The 14,727-nt window shown below is 41.2% G+C and overlaps 1 pseudogene; it reads right to left on the reverse strand.

The window, feature by feature from the left end:
* The window catches only part of LOC147445142 (uncharacterized), a 45,413-nt pseudogene extending 31,019 nt beyond the window's left edge, over positions 1 to 14,394 (reverse strand).
* Positions 14,395 to 14,727: the final 333 nt, after the last annotated feature.

Raw genomic sequence — 14,727 nt, forward strand, 5'->3', positions numbered from 1 at the left:
GATCAATCTTCTATGATAGGTGAGTACGCTATTGATCCCGATTTTAGAGATGTGATTTTAGCCCTTGCACTAGGGAAGAAAGAGGAACCATTTACCTTACAAGATGGTTATCTTCTCTATGGCAATAAACTATGCGTTACTAACTCTACGTAAGAAAGTAATGTATGAATCTCATGCTCCTCCTTATGCGGGGCATAGAGGGATTTGGTCTACCCTAAAAGAGATAGAAACATATTTCTATTGGCCTACCATGAAAGCAAACATACAAGAGTATGTTTCTAAATGTGTGGTATACCAAAAGACGAAGGTTTATAGAGGGAAGCAACCTGGATTGCTTCAACCTTTGCCAATCCCTAATTCACCATGGGAGAGCATATCCATGGATTTTATCTTTGGATTGCCTATGTCTATCCATGGGAATAAAGGGAATATGGATGATAGTAGACAGGTTCAGCAAACAAGATCATTTTATACTTGTCAAAAAGACTATCAAAGCCCATCAAATGGAAACCCTCGTCATATCACAAATCTTCAAGTACCATGGCTTGCCAATGTCCATAGTGTTGAATAGAGATCCTAGAATGACCAGTAATCTTTGAGAATTTAGGGACAAGGCTAAACTTCTCTTCAGCCTATCACTGTCAAATGGATGGCCAAAGTGAAATAGCTAACCTAAAAAATCTTGATCTTCTAAAGCCTACGTAATGGAAGTAGATCAAAGGTCCCAATGGGAGAAGTACTTATCGTTAGTGGAGTATGCCTACAATAACACTATACATACTTTCACCGAAAAAGCACCTATTAAGGAAAGATCTAAAAGTCCCCTGCTACTTAAGGTACACGGGAAGATCTTCTCTGCAGATGAGTATAGTCAAGACCTACAAGACTCTTTCCAAATGATTAAGGATGCTATCTATATCTCACAACAAAGGCAAAAGGTTGCTATTTATAAGCACAAAAGAGCTCAAGCCTTTAAACAAAATGATTGGGTCTTACTAATTACATTTCCCAAGGCTTGATTAAGGAACATAACGGGCAAGAATGCTACGAGACACCAAAAGTACTATCCTAAGTTAGCAAAAAGGTAATATGGTTCCTTCCAGATTCTTAGACTAATCAATGAGATGGCCTATCAACTCAATTCTTCCAATCATTGGCTCATACACAAAGCTTTCCATGTGAGCCTATTGAAGCCTTACAAAGGAGAGCCACCTCAAGAACGAACTATTGAAGACCCACCGGAGATTGAGGACCAGGAAGAGGTGCTGCAGCCCGAGTCCATTCTCCGACATGAAGACAAGGTATTGAGAGGTGGTAAGATTATCCGACGATATCTTATTAAGTCTAAGAACTATCCTTTTGAAGATGCTAGATGGATGCAAGGTATACAATTAAAGGATAACCTAAACTTTGGCAATGCTTACAATGCTTCCCTAGAGTAAGCGAATGTAGAATTTTTAAAATCAGCAAAGTTTTTGTCTTATAAGAATCTCTTTTTCTTTATTGTGCACAAATGTTAAGAAGTATGCATGCTTAGGATCAATTTTGCGGAGACGACATCTTCCAAATACCAAGTAGAGCTTGTCAGTCTACTAAGGAAGATTGATAGGACTAATGCGCAGACATGCTTGCAGCAGTTTAGGCTCTCAAGCACCAAGTTGATTAGTCATCCATTTTGTAACGATGTCATAGGTTAAAATAGGGATCCTCTACCCGCTAGAAAAAGGACTAATGAATAGGCTTTATCTTTTGTACCTCATAGTCAAGGACGACTATGATTTCAAGAGAGAGGTAATGTCATAATAACTAGTATCTAATTCTCCTAAATGATTTTCTCATGTTAAATTGATCATTTAATATGGTGAAGTACCAGGGGAGAAAAAGCTAGAATATTGGTTAGGCTCGTAGACCTGTCATAGTAGGGATCAAAGACCCTAAGTTTTAGCCCGTTAAGACTTCCAAAGGTTCCAAAATTCAAAGGTTATGTCCAATATTCAAGCTTAGGGTAAATTAGATGCTTGTGGGAAGACTCAAAAGTCTTCCCACATTCCTATCCTTAAGGGGGTGAGTCCTTTTAGTAGGGATGAGAGAGAAACTCTCTCTCTCTCTCTCTCTCTCTCTCTCTCTCTCTCTCTCTCTCTCTCTCTCTCTCTCTTTCAAGCTCCCTTTACACAAAGGGCATAACGGACACATGTCAACTCCCTAGACCAGTTGCCCCCAAGGTGCATTCAAATCCTATTGGATGGGCATAGAGGTGGACCAATGAGAATTAGGCTAGAGTAAATTTAATTTAATTGCTTTAAAAACACTTGATAAAAGAACCAATAGAAACTAATATCTCTAGAAGATTATTGGATAGTCTCCCAAGGGGTCCGATGAGCATTCAACAGTCCAATGGCTTTCATGATTCCTATTGGCTACAAGACTAAGATGTCCAATGAGAGTTTAATTGCATTATTTAAATACCTAAAGCTCTCACAAAAGGGGAAAAGAGGACACATTTCACAAGGCTATCATTTATGATTATTAATTTTCATTGGCTAAGCTTTGCAGGGTCTAATAGGATGCCAACATGTGCAATTAGCTAGAGGGGTCGACCAACAGAGAGAGGTGGCTGATTTTTGCAAGGCATTATCACAAACACACTCATATAAGCTCATGTGTGAAGTAAAGAAGACTATCTCTCCTTCTCAAGATTTAATGGAAAGCTCATAATCTACTCCAAGATGGGAGGCCTACACCAACAACTCTTGGCTTTGTGATGCAAATCCAACCAAGAGCCAAGCTTCAATCCATGCTCATCTCCTCTACCATGCTAGTTACTAAGCTATGCTAAGCTATTAAGAGTGATTATGTGAGGAGACATACTTCTTTTTTGTAAGAATACTTCTTCTTCCTCTTGATCTACTCTCATACCCTGCTAGCTCTCACCATCTTCGAAGGTGTGTGAGGTCTTGGGTCTGAGACCGTGAGGGAATTGATGTTGTGTATTTCAAGTATAAGCTTGCTGCTTGAAGCTTCCATCTTCATTGCACCAGCACGTTATTGAAGGAACACAAAGTATTTTATTGTAAAATGTCTCTCTTGATGGGGGAAACCTATAATACAAAGCCTTTTGGAGGGGGGACCGGCTCCATGTGTAACATTTAATTGCCTAGTAACTTGTGTGTAGCGGAAAATAGCATGAACATAGTGAGCATTTCATTAGAATAGATTCCTAATGAGGATAACAAGAGTGCTTGGGTGGAGAGAGAAACAAAAAGTATAACACCTAGGTATATAGCATGGACAATACTTCAAAAGAGAGAGAAATTAAGAAATTGACAACAATTGAGGACCGATTGCATGGAGCCAGTCCCCCCTCCAAAAGGCTTTGTATTATGGTTTCTCCCATCAAGAGAGACATTTTACAATACAATTATTTGTATTCCTTCAATAACTTGTTCGTGCAATGAAGATGGAAGCTTCAAGCACCAAGATTACACTTGAGAATACAACATCAATTCCCTCACAATCTCAGACCCAAGACCTCACACACCTTCAAAGATGGTGCAAGCTAGCGGGGTATGAGAGTAGATTGAGAGAAAGAAGGAGTATTCTTACGAGCTTGGATCTTGGTTGTGGAGCATGCATTGGAGCTTGGATCTTACGAGCATGCATTGGAGCTTGGATCTTGGTTGGATTTGCATCACAAAGCCAAGAGTTGCTGGTGTAGGCCTCCCTTATCACAAGCTTGGAGTAGGTGGTAAGCTTTCCATTAAATCTTGAGAAGGAGAGAGAGAGAGAGAGAGAGAGAGAGAGAGTCTTCTTGCTTCACACATAGATTGTGTGTGTGTGTGTAAGTCAATAATGCCTTTGAAAAATCAGCCCCCTCTCTCTCTTGGTTGACCCCTCTTGCTATTTGCTCATGCTCGCATCCTATTGGACCTCCCGAGCCTCAGCCAATGGAAATTAAGTAGCATAAGTGATAGCCTTGTAACATGTGTCCCACTTTCCCCTTTTGTGAGAGCTTTAGGTAATTAATAAATGCAACTAAACTCTCATTGGACCCTTTTCCTCCTGGCCAATAGGAATCAGGCAAGCCTGGGCTGCTGAATGCTCATTGGACCCCTTGGGAGACTGGCCAATAGTCTTCTAGAGAGCTTAATTCTTATTGGTTCTTTTATTAAGTGTTTTTAAATTGATTAAACTAGATTTACTCTAGCCTAATTCTCATTGGTCCACCTCCAAGGTCATCCAATAGGATTTGAGTACATCTTGTGGGCATCTGCACTAGGGAGCTGACATGTGTCCCTCATTCCCTTTGTGTAAAGGGAACTTGTGTGTGTGTGTGTAAGTTTCTCTCTCATCTCCTACAACTAGGTCTCGCCCCCTCCTATGTATGGGATGCATGAAGACTTTTGGGACACACACAAAGCATCCAATTTCCCTAATGTTTTACCTTTGGACACAACCTTTGAATTTTGGAACCTTAGCATTTTGGAAGTCTTAATGGGCTGAACCTTAGGGTCTTTTAAGCCATTGTTGCACATTGCTCTTTTGCAGATGGCCCCCCCTTTCGATCCCTATTTTCCCTCCTTTGGATCCCTACTATGGCCGGTCTGCCAGCTTAACCAATATTCTAGCTTTTTCTCCCCTGGCACTTCCCCATATTAAATGATCAGTTTAACATGAGAAAATCATTTAGGAGAATTAGATATTAGTTTTTATGACATTACCTCTCTCTTGAAATCATAGTCATCCTCGACTATGGGGTAGAGAGGATAAAGCATATTCATTAGTCCTTTTTCTAGCGGGTAGAGGATCCCTATGTTACCCTACGACATCGTTCCAGAATGGATGACTAGTCCATTTGGTGCTTGAGAGCCTAAGCTGCCGCAAGCATGTCTGCACATTAGTCCTATCAATCTTCCATAGTAGAGTGACAAGCTCTACTTGGTGTTTGAGAGACGTCGTCTCCACAAACTTGATCTAAGCATGCATACTACTTCATTTTTGTGCACAATAAAGAAAAAGAGAGTCTTATAAGACAAAAACTTTGTTCATTTTTTAACATTTGTACATTTGTGTACTCTAGGGAAGCATTGTAAGCATTGACAAGGTTTAGGTTATCCTTTAACTGTATGCCTTGCATGCATCTAGGATCTTAAAAAGGATAATTCTTAAACTTAAAAAGATATCATCAGATAGTCTTAACGCCTCTTAGTACCTTGTCTTCATGTCCGAGAATGGACTTGAGCTGCAGCACATGTTCTTGGTCCTCGATATCCTGTGGGTCTTCAATAGTTGATTCTTGAGGTGGATCTCATTTGTAAGGCTTTAATAGGCTCACATGGAAAGCATTGTGTATGAGCCAATGGTTGGGAAACTTGATTTGATAGGCCATCTCATTGATTGTCCTAAGAATCTGGAAGGGACCATAGTACCTTTTTGCTAACTTAGCATAGTACTTTTGGTTTGCTCTAGGATTCTTGCTCGTCGTGTGCCTTAATCGAGCCTTGGGAAATTTGAGTAAGACCCAATCATTTTCTTTAAAGGCTTGGGCTCTTCTGTGCTTGTCAGTAGTACCAGCCTTTTGCCTTTGCCATGAGATAGAGATAGCATCCTTAATCTTTTGGAAAGATTCGTGTAGATCTTGGCTATACTCATCTGCGCAGCGAAGATCTTCCCGTGTACCTTAATTAGAAGGGGACTTTTTTATCTTCCCTCTATCACCTCAAAAGGTGCTTTTCCCGTGGAAGTATGTACAGTGTTATTGTAGGCATACTCCACTAAGGGTAAGTACTTCTCCCATTGGCATATTTGATCTACTTCCGTTACATAGGCTTTTAGTAGATCGAGAATTGTTAGGTTAGCTATTTCACTTTGGCCATCTGTTTGAGGGTGATAGGCTAAAGAGAAATTTAGCCTTGTGCCTAAATTCTTAAAGAGACCCTTCTAGAAACTACTGGTCATTCTAGGATCTCTATCCGACACTATAGACATTGGCAAGCCATGGTACTTGAAGATTTGTGAAATGAAGAGGGATGCCATTTGATGGGCTTTGATAGTATTTTTGACAGGTATAAAATGAGCTTGTTTACTGAACCTGTCTACTATCGTCCATATTCCCGTATTCCCATGGATAGACTTAGGCAATCCAAAGATAAAATCCATGGATATGATCTCTCATGGTGAACTAGGGATTGGCAAAAGTTGGAGCAGTCTAGGTTGCTTCCCTCTATCAAACTTCGTCTTTTGGAATACCACACATTTAGAAACATACTCTTGTATGTTTGCTTTCATGGTAGTCCAATAGAAATATGTTTCAATCCCCTTTAGGGTAGACTGAATCCCTCTATGCCTTGCATACGGAGGAGCATGAGATTCATACATTACTTTCTCATGGAGTGAGTTAGTAACACATAGTCTATTGCCATAGAGAAGATAACCATCTTGTAAAGTAAATGGTTCCTCTTTCTTCCCTAGTGCAAGGGCTAAAATCACATCTCTAAAATCGGGATCAATAGCATACTCATCTATCATAGAATATAGATCATTGTGAGTTGCTATGGAAACCGCATTCACTCTTGGCCGTCTTGAGAGTGCATCGACTACTTGATGATGCTTGCCAGCAATGTGAGAAATATGAAAATGAAATTTTGAAAGGAAATTTTCCCACCTCATTTGTTTGTTGGAGAGCTTGGTCTGCATCATGAAGTACTTAAGACTTTGGTGATCTGTTCGCAGAATGAAAGGAATCCCCAATAAATAGTGCTTCCATGAGTCTAAGGCATGTAGAAGTGCGAGGAGTTCCTGTTCATATATGCCTAGAGCTTGTTCAACGGGGTCGAGCCTTCGACTTTCATAGCCTATGGAGTGTTCTTCTTGGAGAAAAACAGCTCCAAGGCAATCACCACAAGCATCACATTGGACCTCAAATGGCTTTGAGAGATCCAGTAGTGTAAGCATAGTTAGAGAGATAAGGTTTTCAAAAGCATTGTTCTCCTTGGCAGACCATGTATACCTAACATTTTTCTTTGTTAAGTCATGTAATGGTCCTGCTATTAGTGAGAACTTTTCTATGAAGCGTCTATAGTATGCACACATACCTATAAAGCTTCTTAGTTCATGAAGATTCCTTGGTTTAGGCCATCCTTTTATGACCTCTAATTTTGATGGATCCATTTAGATGCCATCTTGAGAGATAATGTGACCTAAATACTGAATCTCTTGTATGAAAAATTCACTTTTCTTTAGATTAACATAAAGTTTATTATCTCTTAGAACTTGAAATATTACCTGTGTATATATATATATGTGTGTGTGTGTGTGTGTGTGTGTGTGTGTGTGTGTGTGTGTGTGTATCACTATAACATATGCGCGGTATTATCGCTCACATTACCGTAAAAAAACAAACAAACTTGAAATATAAAAATTCCCATACGCGGAAAATACTGCGGAAACGTTTGCGGCAATGGTCTAGCGGTAACATCCGCGGTAATGGTTGCGGCTATATTTTCGTGCCTATTACCACGTTTTTTGCTGCAAACATACCCGCAAACATTACTGTGTGTGCGTTATCGCGGGCATTACTGCGGCAGGATTTATTAAAAAAAAATAGATGACTGTTTGGATTGTCCTTTGCAGGACCATCCAAAAGGTCATCTATTTTTTTTATTTATTTTAGTTATTTTACAAAATTATTATTAATGACAACAAAATAACACAATTGGACAATACATTCAACCAAAAAAAGATTGATAAGATCATTTACATAAGTGGAATTACAATTGGGGGAGGTATTGAGCCAAAAAATGATAGGTATTGCATTTACATAAGGGGCAAAAAAAGCCCGCGTGTACAAAATAGAGTATGGTCATGTGGGATACGGAAAACGGGGCCCGCGTATACAAAATAGAGGATGCTCATGGGGGAGTTGGCGGCATTTCGCGTGGAACTCCTTGACTCTACAAAACCATAAAAAAGAAACAATTAACACTTTTTTATTTAATATTTGATATAAAATCAACAATTTGATTATTTAAATAAGATTAAACTTACATGTTGCAGACTTCTGCACGCGTTTTCCAACTCCTCTCGAGAGATCATTTGATTTTCAAACAACCAACACCAAGTTTGATACTCGGTATGGTTCTCTCTATATCTCTGCACATCTCTGGTTGGGCGACTCATGGTAATGTTATACTGACAAAACATAGAAACCAATTAATTAAATAAAAAACAATAGATTTTTTACAATAAAAATAATACTTTTACTTACATATTTGTCTTTCCAAGCCGTTTTTCCTCCCGAACCATAATGTGTAGGAGTCTGATGGGATCTGGCCTCAACTTGACGCGTATACATCCTCGCACCCGTTGCCCTTTCGTCCTCTTTCTCACCCATAGTGGTCTCCCACTCCACATCATGGACATTTCCTGGTCGATAGCTATGCTCTGGAGACTCCATTGTCTTCTTTGCAGCTCTCATCACACTAGATTTTTTGTTCTTCAGAAATGTTTTGACATGCTCTTGCAACCATTGCCTTGAGAATTGTTGCCCCTCAGGGTTGGGGAAACGCATGTGCATGGTTGTCTCTATATATGTCAGGTTGTAGGGATCTTGCTGATCAAATTTGAGAAAACAATTGATATATGTGGAGTGGATTAATTGGTTGACGTGTGTGCGGAATCTCCTGCCCTGCGCTGTCCCGAGATCCACCATACCTCCTTTATGAACCTGGTAGTATAACCCGCGAGCATCTGGTGAAGGCATGTCATGGTCCTCATCTTCTGCTGGAGCAGGGAGCGGTGACTGTGGAGGAGAATCTGTAGTACTTCCCCCCCCCCCCCCCCCCCCCAAAACAACAACTAGCTACGCTCCCTCATCGAGATCGACCGGCGATAATGCGCGAGCTGCCCTGACCCTGACTGCCAGAAGAGCGCCAACGTGAATCTGGGACAGAAGGTGGGATAGGTGATGGATAGGTGGACGCGCATGGCGTCCGACCCTTTGGCGTCGCACCCTGGGGCATTGGACCCTGTGAAGGAAAAGTTGAACCTGGAGCTGTAGCTGGAAAACTCTGCAGGTATGGAGTGCCACCACTTGGAGTAGAGACCTCTGATAATCCAAAAGCTGCTAGCTGCGTCGGTGAATAGCGCTGCGTAAGGGTCTGCTGCGAACCTAACCTGTTAACCCTCACGGCTCACGGACACCCCATCACCTACGACGGACGTGTATTATGTATTTGGTAGAGTTAGGTACTGGGCTTGTCGGACCAATAGGAAAAGGGTAAGAGTGATCGCCGATGAGAGGCGCACTCTAACTGGGACATTCAAGGGATTAGTTGGCTAAGCATGGGCGCCCAAGTGTGAATGGGGTGAGCTCATATAAAAGCCAACTAAACCTAAAATTCAGGTATTCTCTCATTTGTGCAATAGAAGAGTAATTCTCTCATTTGCTCCATCTCCATCTCCATCTTCTTCTTCTTCTTGACCTCCTCGTGTGTGTGTGTATGTGTGTGTGTGTGTGAGAGAGAGAGAGAGAGAGAGAGAGAGAGTGTGCGATCGAGCATTACAAAGGCACGACGGCGGCGAAGCGGTTGAGCGCGGCACGACTGCAGCTTCTTCTTCATCGTGGCGAGGAATCCTCCACGGCAGAAGCATAGAGCGGTGAGTGACACACCATTGCCCTCTTTTGAGCTTGCTAGATTAGTCTTGTTGTGTGCTTGGAGCCATTTCTAGCTCGCACACGGTGTATCGGCAAGTCCCTTGCTTCGACAGTGCGACAAGGAGCGCACATAACCACTCAGCCCAAAGACGCAATGCCCTCTCCACATCTGGATCGATCACAGGTACGGCAGTGGATCCACCAAGAGCGTCCCGAAACCAGCCGAACCTTGATGATGAATGCTGAGGCGACGGATGTGAATGATAGGCAGAGAGAGCGTCGGCATCTGACATCCCGTCTGCCATCAAATGCTCAATGATGCGAAAGCGTGGTGTGGAAGAAGAAGACATGGTCTGCATTTATTACGACAAAGATTAAACTAGGGTATAAAATTCGAATATATGATTAAAATTTTACACATTGATTTTTTTCAAACATTAGATTTTTTAACATTCGATTCTCTATAGTATCCAATGTTGAAAGAATCCAATGTGGAAAGAATCCAATGTGTGTCTACAACCTATAAAAGAGTCTTGCAAAGCCTTGAGTGCTAATAAGATATTAGTGTGTGTATTGACTAATAAGAGATTATTGTGTTCATGATTAGTGTGACCGATTGCGCGATCATTTGGACGGCCATTGGGGCCTAATACGTCACCTACGACTTAATCATGGAGGTGTGTTTATGTTTTTGTGTTGATTGTTGTTTAATGTAACATAATTAGTGTGTGTTTTAGTGTTGTCTTGTGTAATTGGCTAGGGCACACATTAATTAGTGTGTGTTTTAGTGTTGGCTTGTGTAATATTTGGCTTGTGCACACACTAATTAGTGTGTGCATTAGTGTGTGCACACACTAATTAGTGTGTTCATTGGCTTGTGTAATTGGCTTGTGCACACACTAATTAGTGTGTGTTAACATACACTAATTAGTGTGTGCATTGTCTTGTGTAATTGGCTTGTGCACACACTAATTAGTGTGTGTTAACATACACTAATTAGTGTGTGCATTGGCTTGTGTAATTGGCTTGTGCACACACTAATTAGTGTGTGTTAACATACACTAATTAGTGTGTGCATTGGCCAATTCCATTGGTCAATGCACACACACTAAATAGTGTGTATATTGGCCAATCCAATTGACCAATGCACACACTAATCACACACTAAATAGTGTGTGTATTGGCCAATCCAATTGGCTTGTGCACACACTAATCACACACTAAATAGTGTGTGTATTGGCCAATCCAATTGACCAATGCACACACTAATCCCAAACTAATTAATGTGTGCATTGACCAATCACATTGGCCAATGCACACATTAATCACACACAAATTAGTGTGTGTTAACACATACTAATTAGTGTGTGTATTGGCCAATCCAATTGGCTTGTGCACACACTAATCACACACTAAATAGTGTGTGTATTGGCCAATCCAATTGACCAATGCACACACTAATCCCAAACTATTTAGTGTGTGCATTGACCAATCACATTGGCCAATGCACACACTAATCACACACAAATTAGTGTGTGAATTGGCCAATCCCATTGACTAATGCACACACTAATCACACACTAAATAGTGTGTGTAACAAGTTTAGATTTTGCAAGTAACTAATTTGACAAATCTAACAAGTTTAGATTTTGCAAGTAACTAATAATTAACAAATTTAGGTTTTGGTGTGTCTTTACACACAATAATTAATGTGTGCATTAGAATAATGCACACACTAATTATTGTGTGTAAAGAACACATGCACTAATTAGTGTGTGCATTAATGTTTAGATTTTGCAAGTAACCATTAATTTACAAATTTAGGTTATGGTGTACTTTACTTACACTAATTAGTGTGTGCATTAGAATAATTCACACACTAATTAGTGTGTATAAAGAACACATGCACTAATTAGTGTGTGTGTGTGTATGCATGTGTGTGCATGTGTGTGTATGAGTGTATGCATGTGTGTATGCGTGTGTGTGTGTGTGTATGCATGTGTGTGCATGCGTGTGTATGAGTGTATGCATGTGTGTATGCGTGTGTGTGTATGCATGTGTGTGTATGCGTGTGAAAAAATGAAAAAACATAACAACAAAAATTACATGGAATTGAAGCGCTTGGTGGGAGAGGGTAGGAGAGTGGAAGAGTAGAGATGGTGGAGAGTAGAAGAGTAGAGATGGAGGTAGAGCTCAAGGTTGTGAGGTTCGCGCTCTCGGCTTCTATGGAGAAGACGATGAAATTCAAATTTTAGGGCTTTGAACTTCGCGGGGCACGCGGGTCCCCCTATTTATAAAAAATTTTGAAAATTGATTTGCCGCTCCTATTACCGTGAGCATTACCGCGTGTCTTACCGGGCTGATTACTGCACCTATTACCGCGGCGCAAATTCGGGCCATATACACAGATGGCCACGTTCTGATATTATTACTATTGATCCTCAAAATCTATTGGTACTATGTTTTTTATAAAATATATATAAAATGAAAGTATTCCTAGTACTTTGAAAATGACAGTTTTACCTAAAAGTTTAATTTTTACTTTTTACTGATATTTTATTAACATTCTTTGGTAATTTGATTTTAATTAGTGTATGTAATTTATTAATGTAGGTTGCTTGGAATGATTTTGGCCCGTCCACTGAACCGGATGGATCACGGTGGTTGGCCCAGCGATTACCATCCCCATGCGTGCGGTGCAAATGCGCCATTGCTCGACTTCGACGGATATGCTTGAGCCATGTAGAAGATTATGGACTATGGGACGATCCTCGCAAGCGTGCACGGATGGAAACAAACGATCCGTGAATTGTAGAGGCTATTGATGTCACCCCTCATTGGCGTGTGGTTGGTGGAGGAGGGGAAAGGAGGGTGGAAGAGTGCATGCGCTAGGAATCCATTAGAGAGGGAGGAAGCACATCAAATCAGCCAAGTACTGCTGCTCCCTCTTATCCGAGTGACCACATCCCATCTCCTTACGTGGATGTAGAAGACGACCATTTGCATAGAATGGTTGAGGATCTCTTTGCACGAGAGGAGGAGCATGAAGCAGAGTGTGCATGCGAAGAATCTTCTGAAAGAACGAGGAGTGAGCTACTTGATTCGGCACACACCGCACTATATGATAGATAATCTTACTCCATTTTAAGGGTATCTCTCGAAGTCCTTAACCTTTAGGCGATGTTTGGATGGAGCAATGCTAGTGTCGACGCACTTTTGAGATATGTATACAGATTGTGAAGGATGCTTGTGGAGTGCATAAATTAGCTTCTAATGTACTTCCTTCTTGTGATAGGTTGCTAGGAAAGATGGTGCCAGCTGGCAATCACATGCCAGAGAATAGACGAAAAGCCCGCGAAGTGGTGACTTCATTAGGGATGGATTATGATCTCATTCATGCTTGCGTGAACGATTGTGTGCTCTTTCGTAATGAGCATGCCGATTGTGACACATGTCCATCGTGCGGGGAGCCTAGGTTCAAAGAAGGAATGCAGAGCAACATAATTCCACGTAAAGTTTTGAGGCATTTTCCACTCATCCCTCGCATCCAACACATGTTTAGATCGAAGGATACGAGCGAGCTTTTGAGTTGGCATGCCAAAAACCGCTCCACAGATGGTATTATGAGAGTGCCAGCTGACTCACCAGAGGGGAAGCACATAGAGGACACATGGCCAGAGTTTAGGGATAAGCCTCGTCACCCCAGGATTGGGTTAGCTAGTGATGGAGTGAATCAATTTGGGCACCGCTTGATCTACTTCATGGAGCACTTGGCCGGTGGTGGTTGTAAACTACAATATTCCGCCTTGGGAGGCAACAAAAAAGGGAAACATTTTACTATCACTTCTCATTCCAGGAAAGAACAAGGTAAAAAACATGGATTTATATCTGCAGCCTCTTATTAATGAGCTTCAAGAACTATGGAGAGGCATAGATGTCATTGACATTTGACGGCCACCAACTTCACAAGTTTGTAGATTGTGGTACGGATGTCAGGAGACAAACAACCCTCAATGGCTACTGGTAAAATAAACTACAAAACATCTATAGCAATGATATTAAAGTCCACACACGGATATGCTACAGAATTCCCACTATGATATATTCCACTTTAAACATACCTGACACATTTTATGCCAATCATGTGACTTCAAACCAGTAAGCTTCCCTTCTTTAGTGAAACATGTTCAGAGCGAGTGCATTACGCCAGTGGGCGTTCACATGGATTGAATGATCTCTTTTACTTCACGTTCTTGGCCTCCTGTCAAAATCCATGGCGCTTTAGGGAGTTTTATCAATCCATCGGGTGTTGTCTGCAGCCAATATTGCTCCATACGATCAACATTTCTACGATCAATTCTAGACCTGAAAGTATCTTTCTTTCCAATGAGATCGTCACACAACAAATTACCGACATTCTTGAATATGTGCATTGGATTGAGCAAGTGATTGATCATGAGTCTGGGCCAATATGGTAAGTCATACCATAGCGAGTGTCTCTTCATCCCTGGGGGCAAACCGTCATCACACATCTCCTTTTTCTCTAACCATGCTCGAGCAGACATCCTTGGTGGCTCTCTTCCCAAAAAACCATCATGTAACTCGTGATTCTTTGGAAGATGTGCTTGAGGACCTTTGTAGATTTGATTCTTCAGTGAGGGCACCCGATGTGCATTAAGTCTAGGTCCACATGTGACACATGCTCTGTATCTGCTTGTTTGAAGCTCTGCATGTATACACATGCTAATAGATAAGCTTGAGAAAAACCAAGGTTTATAGTGTTTGAGTTTGAGTATATATCACCAGAGCATTCTGTTAGTCCGGGATAGTCATGCATGGTCCACATTAGAATGTCTCTGATCAAAGCATTGCGTCGACCTGCGTGTTGGCTCATATCCACCACTTCTATGCCCGTACACAATTGTTGTAGATCTTCCAATAGTGGACAAAGATACACACCCGTATTCTTCACTTTATATCACCCCGACACCATCAAGCTTAGAAACAAGTGCCCCTTCTTGGTAGTCAACCACGGGAGAATGTTGTAGTTGACGATGACAACTGGCCATACATTG

The sequence above is a fragment of the Adiantum capillus-veneris genome, chromosome 13, assembly GCF_014529385.1.
Source record: "Adiantum capillus-veneris isolate H3 chromosome 13, ASM1452938v2, whole genome shotgun sequence".
Classification (NCBI taxonomy): Eukaryota; Viridiplantae; Streptophyta; class Polypodiopsida; order Polypodiales; family Pteridaceae; genus Adiantum; species Adiantum capillus-veneris.